A 15,581-nucleotide genomic window follows, 5' to 3' on the forward strand; every position below is an offset into this window, starting at 1 on the left:
TGTATATTATCAGTATATAGAGACACCGCTCATCATTATACATGTATATTATCAGTATATAGGGATGCCGCTCATCATTATACATGTATATTATCAGTATATAGAGATACGGCTCATCATTATACATGTATATTATCAGTATATAGAGATACCGCTCATCATTATACATGTATATTATCAGTATATAGAGATACAGCTCATCATTATACATGTATATTATCAGTATATAGAGATACAGCTCATCATTATACATGTATATTATCAGTATATAGAGATACCGCTCATCATTATACATGTATATTATCAGTATATAGAGATATCGCTCATCATTATACATGTATATTATCAGTATATAGAGATACCGCTCATCATTATACATGTATATTATCAGTATATAGAGATACAGCTCATCATTATACATGTATATTATCAGTATATAGAGATACCGCTCATCATTATACATGTATATTATCAGTATATAGAGATACCGCTCATCATTATACATGTATATTATCAGTATATAGAGACACCGCTCATCATTATACATGTATATTATCAGTATATAGAGACACCGCTCATCATTATACATGTATATTATCAGTATATAGAGATACAGCTCATCATTATACATGTATATTATCAGTATATAGAGATACCGCTCATCACTATACATGTATATTATCAGTATATAGAGACACCGCTCATCATTATACATGTATATTATCAGTATATAGAGACACCGCTCATCATTATACATGTATATTATCAGTATATAGAGATACCGCTCATCATTATACATGTATATTATCAGTATATAGAGATACCGCTCATCATTATACATGTATATTATCAGTATATAGAGACACCGCTCATCATTATACATGTATATTATCAGTATATAGAGATACAGCTCATCATTATACATGTATATTATCAGCATATAGAGACACCGCTCATCATTATACATGTATATTATCAGTATATAGAGATACAGCTCATCATTATACATGTATATTATCAGTACATAGAGACACCGCTCATCACTATACATGTATATTATCAGTATATAGAGACACCGCTCATCATTATACATGTATATTATCAGTATATAGAGATACAGCTCATCATTATACATGTATATTATCAGTATATAGAGATACAGCTCATCATTATACATGTATATTATCAGTATATAGAGACACCGCTCATCATTATACATGTATATTATCAGTATATAGAGATACAGCTTATCATTATACATGTATATTATCAGTATATAGAGATACCGCTCATCATTATACATGTATATTATCAGTATATAGAGATACCGCTCATCATTATACATGTATATTATCAGTATATAGAGACACCGCTCATCGTTATACATGTATATTATCAGTATATAGAGATACCGCTCATCGTTATACATGTATATTATCAGTATATAGAGACACCGCTCATCATTATACATGTATATTATCAGTATATAGAGATACCGCTCATCATTATACATGTATATTATCAGTATATAGAGATACAGCTCATCATTATATATGTATATTATCAGTATATAGAGATACCGCTCATCATTATACATGTATATTATCAGTATATAGAGATACCGCTCATCATTATACATGTATATTATCAGTATATAGAGACACCGCTCATCATTATACATGTATATTATCAGTATATAGAGATACAGCTCATCATTATACATGTATATTATCAGTATATAGAGATACTGCTCATCATTATACATGTATATTATCAGTATATAGAGATACAGCTCATCATTATACATGTATATTATCAGTATATAGAGATACTGCTCATCATTATACATGTATATTATCAGTATATAGAGATACCGCTCATCATTATACATGTATATTATCAGTATATAGAGACACAGCTCATCATTATACATGTATATTATCAGTATATAGAGACACTGCACATCATTATACATGTATATTATCAGTATATAGAGACACCGCTCATCATTATACATGTATATTATCAGTATATAGAGATACCGCTCATCACTATACATGTATATTATCAGTATATAGAGATACCGCTCATCACTATACATGTATATTATCAGTATATAGAGATACCGCTCATCATTATACATGTATATTATCAGTATATAGAGATACCGCTCATCATTATACATGTATATTATCAGTATATAGAGATACCGCTCATCATTATACATGTATATTATCAGTATATAGAGACACCGCTCATCATTATACATGTATATTATTAGTATATAGAGATACAGCTCATCATTATACATGTATATTATCAGTATATAGAGATACAGCTCATCATTATACATGTATATTATCAGTATATAGAGATACAGCTCATCATTATACATGTATATTATCAGTATATAGAGACACCGCTCATCATTATACATGTATATTATCAGTATATAGAGATACAGCTCATCATTATACATGTATATTATCAGTATATAGAGACACCGCTCATCATTATACATGTATATTATCAGTATATAGAGATACCGCTCATCATTATACATGTATATTATCAGTATATAGAGACACCGCTCATCATTATACATGTATATTATCAGTATATAGAGATACAGCTCATCATTATACATGTATATTATCAGTATACAGAGATACCGCTCATCATTATACATGTATATTATCAGTATATAGAGATACAGCTCACCATTATACATGTATATTATCAGTATATAGAGATACAGCTCACCATTATACATGTATATTATCAGTATATAGAGATACCGCTCATCATTATACATGTATATTATCAGTATATAGAGACACCGCTCATCATTATACATGTATATTATCAGTATATAGAGATACCGCTCATCATTATACATGTATATTATCAGTATGTAGAGATACAGCTCATCATTATCCATGTATATTATCAGTATATAGATACCGCTCATCATTATACAGGTATATTATCAGTATATAGAGATACAGCTCATCATTATACATGTATATTATCAGTATATAGAGACACAGCTCATCATTATACATGTATATTATCAGTATATAGAGACACCGCTCATCATTATACATGTATATTATCAGTATATAGAGACACCGCTCATCATTATACATGTATATTATCAGTATATAGAGATACCGCTCATCACTATACATGTATATTATCAGTATATAGAGACACCGCTCATCATTATACATGTATATTATCAGTATATAGAGACACCGCTCATCATTATACATGTATATTATCAGTATATAGAGATACCGCTCATCATTATACATGTATATTATCAGTATATAGAGATACCGCTCATCATTATACATGTATATTATCAGTATATAGAGACACCGCTCATCATTATACATGTATATTATCAGTATATAGAGATACCGCTCATCATTATACATGTATATTATCAGTATATAGAGATACCGCTCATCATTATACATGTATATTATCAGTATATAGAGATACCGCTCATCATTATACATGTATATTATCAGTATATAGAGACACCGCTCATCATTATACATGTATATTATCAGTATATAGAGATACCGCTCATCATTATACATGTATATTATCAGTATATAGAGATACAGCTCATCATTATACATGTATATTATCAGTATATAGAGACACAGCTCATCATTATACATGTATATTATCAGTATATAGAGATACAGCTCATCATTATACATGTATATTATCAGTATATAGAGACACCGCTCATCATTATACATGTATATTATCAGTATATAGAGATACAGCTCATCATTATACATGTATATTATCAGTATATAGAGATACAGCTCACCATTATACATGTATATTATCAGTATATAGAGATACCGCTCATCATTATACATGTATATTATCAGTATATAGAGATACCGCTCATCATTATACATGTATATTATCAGTATATAGAGATACCGCTCATCATTATACATGTATATTATCAGTATATAGAGATACCGCTCATCATTATACATGTATATTATCAGTATATAGAGATACAGCTCATCATTATACATGTATATTATCAGTATATAGAGATACCGCTCATCATTATACATGTATATTATCAGTATATAGAGATACCGCTCATCATTATACATGTATATTATCAGTATATAGAGACACCGCTCATCATTATACATGTATATTATCAGTATATAGAGATACAGCTCATCATTATACATGTATATTATCAGTATATAGAGATACCGCTCATCATTATACATGTATATTATCAGTATATAGAGATACCGCTCATCATTATACATGTATATTATCAGTATATAGAGATACCGCTCATCATTATACATGTATATTATCAGTATATAGAGACACCGCTTATCATTATACATGTATATTATCAGTATATAGAGATACCGCTCATCATTATACATGTATATTATCAGTATATAGAGATACCGCTCATCATTATACATGTATATTATCAGTATATAGCGATACCGCTCATCATTATACATGTATATTATCAGTATATAGAGATACCGCTCATCATTATACATGTATATTATCAGTATATAGAGATACCGCTCATCATTATACATGTATATTATCAGTATATAGAGATACCGCTCATCATTATACATGTATATTATCAGTATATAGAGAAACCGCTCATCATTATACATGTATATTATCAGTATATAGAGATACCGCTCATCATTATACATGTATATTATCAGTATATAGAGACACCGCTCATCATTATACATGTATATTATCAGTATATAGAGATACAGCTCATCATTATACATGTATATTATCAGTATATAGAGATACCGCTCATCATTATACATGTATATTATCAGTATATAGAGATACCGCTCATCATTATACATGTATATTATCAGTATATAGAGACACCGCTCATCATTATACATGTATATTATCAGTATATAGAGATACCGCTCATCATTATACATGTATATTATCAGTATATAGAGATACCGCTCATCATTATACATGTATATTATCAGTATATAGAGACACCGCTCATCATTATACATGTATATTATCAGTATATAGAGACACCGCTCATCATTATACATGTATATTATCAGTATATAGAGACACAGCTCATCATTATACATGTATATTATCAGTATATAGAGATACCGCTCATCATTATACATGTATATTATCAGTATATAGAGATACCGCTCATCATTATACATGTATATTATCAGTATATAGAGACACCGCTCATCATTATACATGTATATTATCAGTATATAGAGACACCGCTCATCATTATACATGTATATTATCAGTATATAGAGATACCGCTCATCATTATACATGTATATTATCAGTATATAGAGATACCGCTCATCATTATACATGTATATTATCAGTATATAGAGATACCGCTCATCACTATACATGTATATTATCAGTATATAGAGACACAGCTCATCATTATACATGTATATTATCAGTATATAGAGACACAGCTCATCATTATACATGTATATTATCAGTATATAGAGATACCGCTCATCACTATACATGTATATTATCAGTATATAGAGATACCGCTCATCATTATACATGTATATTATCAGTATATAGAGATACCGCTCATCATTATACATGTATATTATCAGTATATAGAGACACCGCTCATCATTATACATGTATATTATCAGTATATAGATACCGCTCATCATTATACATGTATATTATCAGTATATAGAGACACCGCTCATCATTATACATGTATATTATCAGTATATAGATACCGCTCATCATTATACATGTATATTATCAGTATATAGAGACACAGCTCATCATTATACATGTATATTATCAGTATATAGAGATACCGCTCATCATTATACATGTATATTATCAGTATATAGAGATACAGCTCATCATTATACATGTATATTATCAGTATATAGAGACACAGCTCATCATTATACATGTATATTATCAGTATATAGAGACACCACTCATCATTATACATGTATATTATCAGTATATAGAGATACCGCTCATCATTATACATGTATATTATCAGTATATAGAGACACAGCTCATCATTATACATGTATATTATCAGTATATAGAGATACCGCTCATCATTATACATGTATATTATCAGTATATAGAGATACAGCTCATCATTATACATGTATATTATCAGTATATAGAGATACCGCTCATCATTATACATGTATATTATCAGTATATAGAGATACCGCTCATCACTATACATGTATATTATCAGTATATAGAGATACCGCTCATCATTATACATGTATATTATCAGTATATAGAGACACCGCTCATCATTATACATGTATATTATCAGTATATAGAGATACAGCTCATCATTATACATGTATATTATCAGTATATATTGACACCGCTCATCATTATACATGTATATTATCAGTATAGAGACACCGCTCATCATTATACATGTATATTATCAGTATATAGAGATACCGCTCATCATTATACATGTATATTATCAGTATATAGAGATACAGCTCATCATTATACATGTATATTATCAGTATATAGAGACACCGCTCATCATTATACATGTGTATTATCAGTATATAGAGATACAGCTCATCATCATACATGTATATTATCAGTATATAGAGACACCGCTCATCATTATACATGTATATTATCAGTATATAGAGATACAGCTCATCATTATACATGTATATTATCAGTATATAGAGACACCGCTCATCATTATACATGTATATTATCAGTATATAGAGATACCGCTCATCATTATACATGTATATTATCAGTATATATAGACACCGCTCATCATTATACATGTATATTATCAGTATATAGAGATACCGCTCATCATTATACATGTATATTATCAGTATATAGAGATACCGCTCATCATTATACATGTATATTATCAGTATATAGAGATACAGCTCATCATTATACATGTATATTATCAGTATATAGAGACACAGCTCATCATTATACATGTATATTATCAGTATATAGAGACACAGCTCATCATTATACATGTATATTATCAGTATATAGAGATACAGCTCATCATTATACATGTATATTATCAGTATATAGAGATACCGCTCATCATTATACATGTATATTATCAGTATATATAGAGACACCGCTCATCATTATACATGTATATTATCAGTATATAGAGATACAGCTCATCATTATACATGTATATTATCAGTATATAGAGATACAGCTCATCATTATACATGTATATTATCAGTATATAGAGATACAGCTCATCATTATACATGAATATTATCAGTATATAGAGACACCGCTCATCATTATACATGTATATTATCAGTATATAGAGACACCGCTCATCATTATACATGTATATTATCAGTATATAGAGATACCGCTCATCATTATACATGTATATTATCAGTATATAGAGATACCGCTCATCATTATACATGTATATTATCAGTATATAGAGATACCGCTCATCATTATACATGTATATTATCAGTATATAGAGACACCGCTCATCATTATACATGTATATTATCAGTATATAGAGATACCGCTCATCATTATACATGTATATTATCAGTATATAGAGACACCGCTCATCATTATACATGTATATTATCAGTATATAGAGATACAGCTCATCATTATACATGTATATTATCAGTATATAGAGATACCGCTCATCATTATACATGTATATTATCAGTATATAGAGATACCGCTCATCATTATACATGTATATTATCAGTATATAGAGATACCGCTCATCATTATACATGTATATTATCAGTATATAGAGATACCGCTCATCATTATACATGTATATTATCAGTATATAGAGATACCGCTCATCATTATACATGTATATTATCAGTATATAGAGATACAGCTCATCATTATACATGTATATTATCAGTATATAGAGATACAGCTCATCACTATACATGTATATTATCAGTATATAGAGATACCGCTCATCATTATACATGTATATTATCAGTATATAGAGACACCGCTCATCACTATACATGTATATTATCAGTATATAGAGATACCGCTCATCATTATACATGTATATTATCAGTATATAGAGATACCGCTCATCATTATACATGTATATTATCAGTATATAGAGATACAGCTCATCATTATACATGTATATTATCAGTATATAGAGATACAGCTCATCACTATACATGTATATTATCAGTATATAGAGATACCGCTCATCATTATACATGTATATTATCAGTATATAGAGACACCGCTCATCACTATACATGTATATTATCAGTATATAGAGATACAGCTCATCACTATACATGTATATTATCAGTATATAGAGACACCGCTCATCATTATACATGTATATTATCAGTATATAGAGACACCGCTCATCATTATACATGTATATTATCAGTATATAGAGATACCGCTCATCATTATACATGTATATTATCAGTATATAGAGATACAGCTCATCATTATACATGTATATTATCAGTATATAGAGATACCGCTCATCATTATACATGTATATTATCAGTATATAGAGACACCGCTCATCACTATACATTTATATTATCAGTATATAGAGATACAGCTCATCATTATACATGTATATTATCAGTATATAGAGATACCGCTCATCATTATACATGTATATTATCAGTATATAGAGACACCGCTCATCATTATACATGTATATTATCAGTATATAGAGATACCGCTCATCATTATACATGTATATTATCAGTATATAGAGATACAGCTCATCATTATACATGTATATTATCAGTATATAGAGATACAGCACATCATTATACATGTATATTATCAGTATATATAGACACCGCTCATCATTATACATGTATATTATCAGTATATAGAGATACCGCTCATCATTATACATGTATATTATCAGTATATAGAGATACAGCTCATCATTATACATGTATATTATCAGTATATAGAGACACCGCTCATCATTATACATGTATATTATCAGCATATAGAGATACCACTCATCATTATACATGTATATTATCAGTATATAGAGACACAGCTCATCATTATACAAGTATATTATCAGTATATAGAGATACAGCTCATCATTATACATGTATATTATCAGTATATAGAGATACCGCTCATCATTATACATGTATATTATCAGTATATAGAGATACAGCTCATCATTATACATGTATATTATCAGTATATAGAGATACAGCTCATCATTATACATGTATATTATCAGTATATAGAGATACCGCTCATCATTATACATGTATATTATCAGTATATAGAGATACAGCTCATCATTATACATGTATATTATCAGTATATAGAGATACCGCTCATCATTATACATGTATATTATCAGTATATAGAGACACCGCTCATCATTATACATGTATATTATCAGTATATAGAGACACCGCTCATCATTATACATGTATATTATCAGTATATAGAGACACCGCTCATCATTATACATGTATATTATCAGTATATAGAGATACCGCTCATCATTATACATGTATATTATCAGTATATAGAGATACAGCTCATCATTATACATGTATATTATCAGTATATAGAGATACCGCTCATCATTATACATGTATATTATCAGTATATAGAGATACAGCTCATCATTATACATGTATATTATCAGTATATAGAGATACCGCTCATCATTATACATGTATATTATCAGTATATAGAGATACCGCTCATCATTATACATGTATATTATCAGTATATAGAGATACAGCTCATCATTATACATGTATATTATCAGTATATAGAGATACAGCTCATCATTATACATGTATATTATCAGTATATAGAGATACCGCTCATCATTATACATGTATATTATCAGTATATAGAGACACCGCTCATCATTATACATGTGTATTATCAGTATATAGAGATACAGCTCATCATTATACATGTATATTATCAGTATATAGAGATACAGCTCATCATTATACATGTATATTATCAGTATATAGAGATACCGCTCATCATTATACATGTATATTATCAGTATATAGAGATACCGCTCATCATTATACATGTATATTATCAGTATATAGAGACACCGCTCATCATTATACATGTATATTATCAGTATATAGAGATACAGCTCATCATTATACATGTATATTATCAGTATATAGAGATGCAGCTCATCATTATACATGTATATTATCAGTATATAGAGATACCGCTCATCATTATACATGTATATTATCAGTATATATAGACACCGCTCATCATTATACATGTATATTATCAGTATATAGAGATACCGCTCATCATTATACATGTATATTATCAGTATATAGAGATACAGCTCATCATTATACATGTATATTATCAGTATATAGAGATACAGCTCATCATTATACATGTATATTATCAGTATATAGAGATACAGCTCATCATTATACATGTATATTATCAGTATATAGAGACACCGCTCATCATTATACATGTATATTATCAGTATATAGAGACACCGCTCATCATTATACACGTATATTATCAGTATATAGAGATACAGCTCATCATTATACATGTATATTATCAGTATATAGAGATACCGCTCATCATTATACATGTATATTATCAGTATATAGAGATACCGCTCATCATTATACATGTATATTATCAGTATATAGAGATACCGCTCATCATTATACATGTATATTATCAGTATATAGAGATACAGCTCATCATTATACATGTATATTATCAGTATATAGAGACACAGCTCATCATTATACATGTATATTATCAGTATATAGAGACACAGCTCATCATTATACATGTATATTATCAGTATATAGAGACACCGCTCATCATTATACATGTATATTATCAGTATATAGAGATACCGCTCATCATTATACATGTATATTATCAGTATATAGAGATACAGCTCATCATTATACATGTATATTATCAGTATATAGAGATACCGCTCATCATTATACATGTATATTATCAGTATATAGAGATACCGCTCATCATTATACATGTATATTATCAGTATATAGAGATACAGCTCATCATTATACATGTATATTATCAGTATATAGAGACACAGCTCATCATTATACATGTATATTATCAGTATATAGAGACACAGCTCATCATTATACATGTATATTATCAGTATATAGAGATACAGCTCATCATTATACATGTATATTATCAGTATATAGAGATACCGCTCATCATTATACATGTATATTATCAGTATATATAGAGACACCGCTCATCATTATACATGTATATTATCAGTATATAGAGATACAGCTCATCATTATACATGTATATTATCAGTATATAGAGATACAGCTCATCATTATACATGTATATTATCAGTATATAGAGATACAGCTCATCATTATACATGTATATTATCAGTATATAGAGATACCGCTCATCATTATACATGAATATTATCAGTATATAGAGACACCGCTCATCATTATACATGTATATTATCAGTATATAGAGACACCGCTCATCATTATACATGTATATTATCAGTATATAGAGATACCGCTCATCATTATACATGTATATTATCAGTATATAGAGATACCGCTCATCATTATACATGTATATTATCAGTATATAGAGATACCGCTCATCATTATACATGTATATTATCAGTATATAGAGATACCGCTCATCATTATACATGTATATTATCAGTATATAGAGATACAGCTCATCACTATACATGTATATTATCAGTATATAGAGACACCGCTCATCATTATACAGGTATATTATCAGTATATAGAGATACCGCTCATCATTATACAGGTATATTATCAGTATATAGAGACACCGCTCATCATTATACATGTATATTATCAGTATATAGAGATACCGCTCATCATTATACATGTATATTATCAGTATATAGAGATACCGCTCATCATTATACATGTATATTATCAGTATATAGAGACACAGCTCATCATTATACATGTATATTATCAGTATATAGAGACACCGCTCATCATTATACATGTATATTATCAGTATATAGAGATGCAGCTCATCATTATACATGTATATTATCAGTATATAGAGACACCGCTCATCATTATACATGTATATTATCAGTATATAGAGATACCGCTCATCATTATACATGTATATTATCAGTATATAGAGATACCGCTCATCATTATACATGTATATTATCAGTATATAGAGATACAGCTCATCATTATACATGTATATTATCAGTATATAGAGACACCGCTCATCATTATACATGTATATTATCAGTATATAGAGATACCGCTCATCATTATACATATATATTATCAGTATATAGAGATACAGCTCATCATTATACATGTATATTATCAGTATATAGAGACACCGCTCATCATTATACATGTATATTATCAGTATATAGAGACACCGCTCATCATTATACATGTATATTATCAGTATATAGAGATACCGCTCATCATTATACATATATATTATCAGTATATAGAGATACAGCTCATCATTATACATGTATATTATCAGTACATAGAGACACCGCTCATCATTATACATGTATATTATCAGTATATAGAGATACAGCTCATCATTATACATGTATATTATCAGTATATAGAGACACAGCTCATCATTATACATGTATATTATCAGTATATAGAGACACCGCTCATCATTATACATGTATATTATCAGTATATAGAGATACCGCTCATCATTATACATGTATATTATCAGTATATAGAGACACAGCTCATCATTATACATGTATATTATCAGTATATAGAGACACCGCTCATCATTATACATGTATATTATCAGTATATAGAGATACAGCTCATCATTATACATGTATATTATCAGTATATAGAGATACAGCTCATCATTATACATGTATATTATCAGTATATAGAGATACCGCTCATCATTATACATGTATATTATCAGTATATAGAGACACCGCTCATCATTATACATGTATATTATCAGTATATAGAGATACAGCTCATCATTATACATGTATATTATCAGTATATAGAGATACAGCTCATCATTATACATGTATATTATCAGTATATAGAGATACCGCTCATCATTATACATGTATATTATCAGTATATAGAGAAACAGCTCATCATTATACATGTATATTATCAGTATATAGAGATACCACTCATCATTATACAGGTATATTATCAGTATATAGAGACACCGCTCATCATTATACAGGTATATTATCAGTATATAGAGATACTGCTCATCATTATACATGTATATTATCAGTATATAGAGACACCGCTCATCATTATACATGTATATTATCAGTATATAGAGACACCGCTCATCATTATACATGTATACTATCAGTATATAGAGATACCGCTCATCATTATACATGTATATTATCAGTATATAGAGATACCGCTCATCATTATACATGTATATTATCAGTATATAGAGACACCGCTCATCATTATACATGTATATTGTCAGTATATAGAGACACCGCTCATCATTATACATGTATATTGTCAGTATATAGAGATACAGCTCATCATTATACATGTATATTATCAGTATATAGAGATACCGCTCATCATTATACATGTATATTATCAGTATATAGAGACACAGCTCATCATTATACATGTATATTATCAGTATATAGAGATACAGCTCATCATTATACATGTATATTATCAGTATATAGAGATACCGCTCATCATTATACATGTATATTATCAGTATATAGAGACACAGCTCATCATTATACATGTATATTATCAGTATATAGAGACACCGCTCATCATTATACATGTATATCAGTATATAGAGATACAGCTTATCATTGTACATGTATATTATCAGTATATAGAGATACCGCTCATCATTACACATGTATATTATCAGTATATAGAGATACAGCTCATCATTATACATGTATATTATCAGTATATAGAGATACAGCTCATCATTATACATGTATATTATCAGTATATAGAGATACCGCTCATCATTATACATGTATATTATCAGTATATAGAGATACAGCTCATCATTATACATGTATATTATCAGTATATAGAGATACCGCTCATCATTATACATGTATATTATCAGTATATAGAGACACCGCTCATCATTATACAGGTATATTATCAGTATATAGAGATACCGCTCATCATTATACATGTATATTATCAGTATATAGAGATACCGCTCATCATTATACATGTATATTATCAGTATATAGAGATACCGCTCATCATTATACATGTATATTATCAGTATATAGAGACACCGCTCATCATTATACATGTATATTATCAGTATATAGAGATACCGCTCATCATTATACATGTATATTATCAGTATATAGAGATACAGCTCATCATTATACATGTATATTATCAGTATATAGAGATACCGCTCATCATTATACATGTATATTATCAGTATATAGAGACACCGCTCATCATTATACATGTATATTATCAGTATATAGAGACACAGCTCATCATTATACATGTATATTATCAGTATATAGAGATACCGCTCATCATTATACATGTATATTATCAGTATATAGAGATACCGCTCATCATTATACATGTATATTATCAGTATATAGAGATACCGCTCATCATTATACATGTATATTATCAGTATATAGAGATACAGCTCATCATTATACATGTATATTATCAGTATATAGAGATACCGCTCATCATTATACATGTATATTATCAGTATATAGAGACACCGCTCATCATTATACATGTATATTATCAGTATATAGAGATACCGCTCATCATTATACATGTATATTATCAGTATATAGAGATACAGCTCATCATTATACATGTATATTATCAGTATATAGAGATACCGCTCATCATTATACACAGTTGAGTCACATTATTATGACCACCAGAGTAACCGCCGTGTGCAGCACGGACAGCAGCTAGGCGGGCTGGGGGTGACTCAATAAGGTGCTGTTAGGTTGTCTCAATATCCATAGAGCGAACAAGAGAATTGAGGTCCCACAGATGCTCAGTTGGGTTTAAGTCTGACGACTTAGGGGGCCGGGGAAGTCCTTGGAAGTCTTGGTCGGGCTCTTCCAACCACTGCCGGACATTTCTAGCCGTGTGACATGTTGCATTGTCTTGCTGGGAGATTCCATCTGCCCCCGGGAAGACAAACAGCATGTATAGGTGGACGTGATCTGTAACGATGGATTCATACCCAAATCTCCTCAGAGTGCCTTCCACATGGATAAGTGGGCCTAAAGAATGGCATGAAAAATTCCCAGACGATAATACCGCCGCCGCCACCAGCTTGTGTCCTTCCAGGAATGGTTGCAGGGTGTTTGTTCTCTGATGTTTCTCACCTGACGCGCCAACGTCCATCCGTTCGATGAAGCAGAAAACATGACTTATCGGAGAAGGCAACCCATT

Source organism: Rhinoderma darwinii, chromosome 3, assembly GCF_050947455.1.
Source record: "Rhinoderma darwinii isolate aRhiDar2 chromosome 3, aRhiDar2.hap1, whole genome shotgun sequence".
Taxonomy (NCBI): domain Eukaryota; kingdom Metazoa; phylum Chordata; class Amphibia; order Anura; family Rhinodermatidae; genus Rhinoderma; species Rhinoderma darwinii.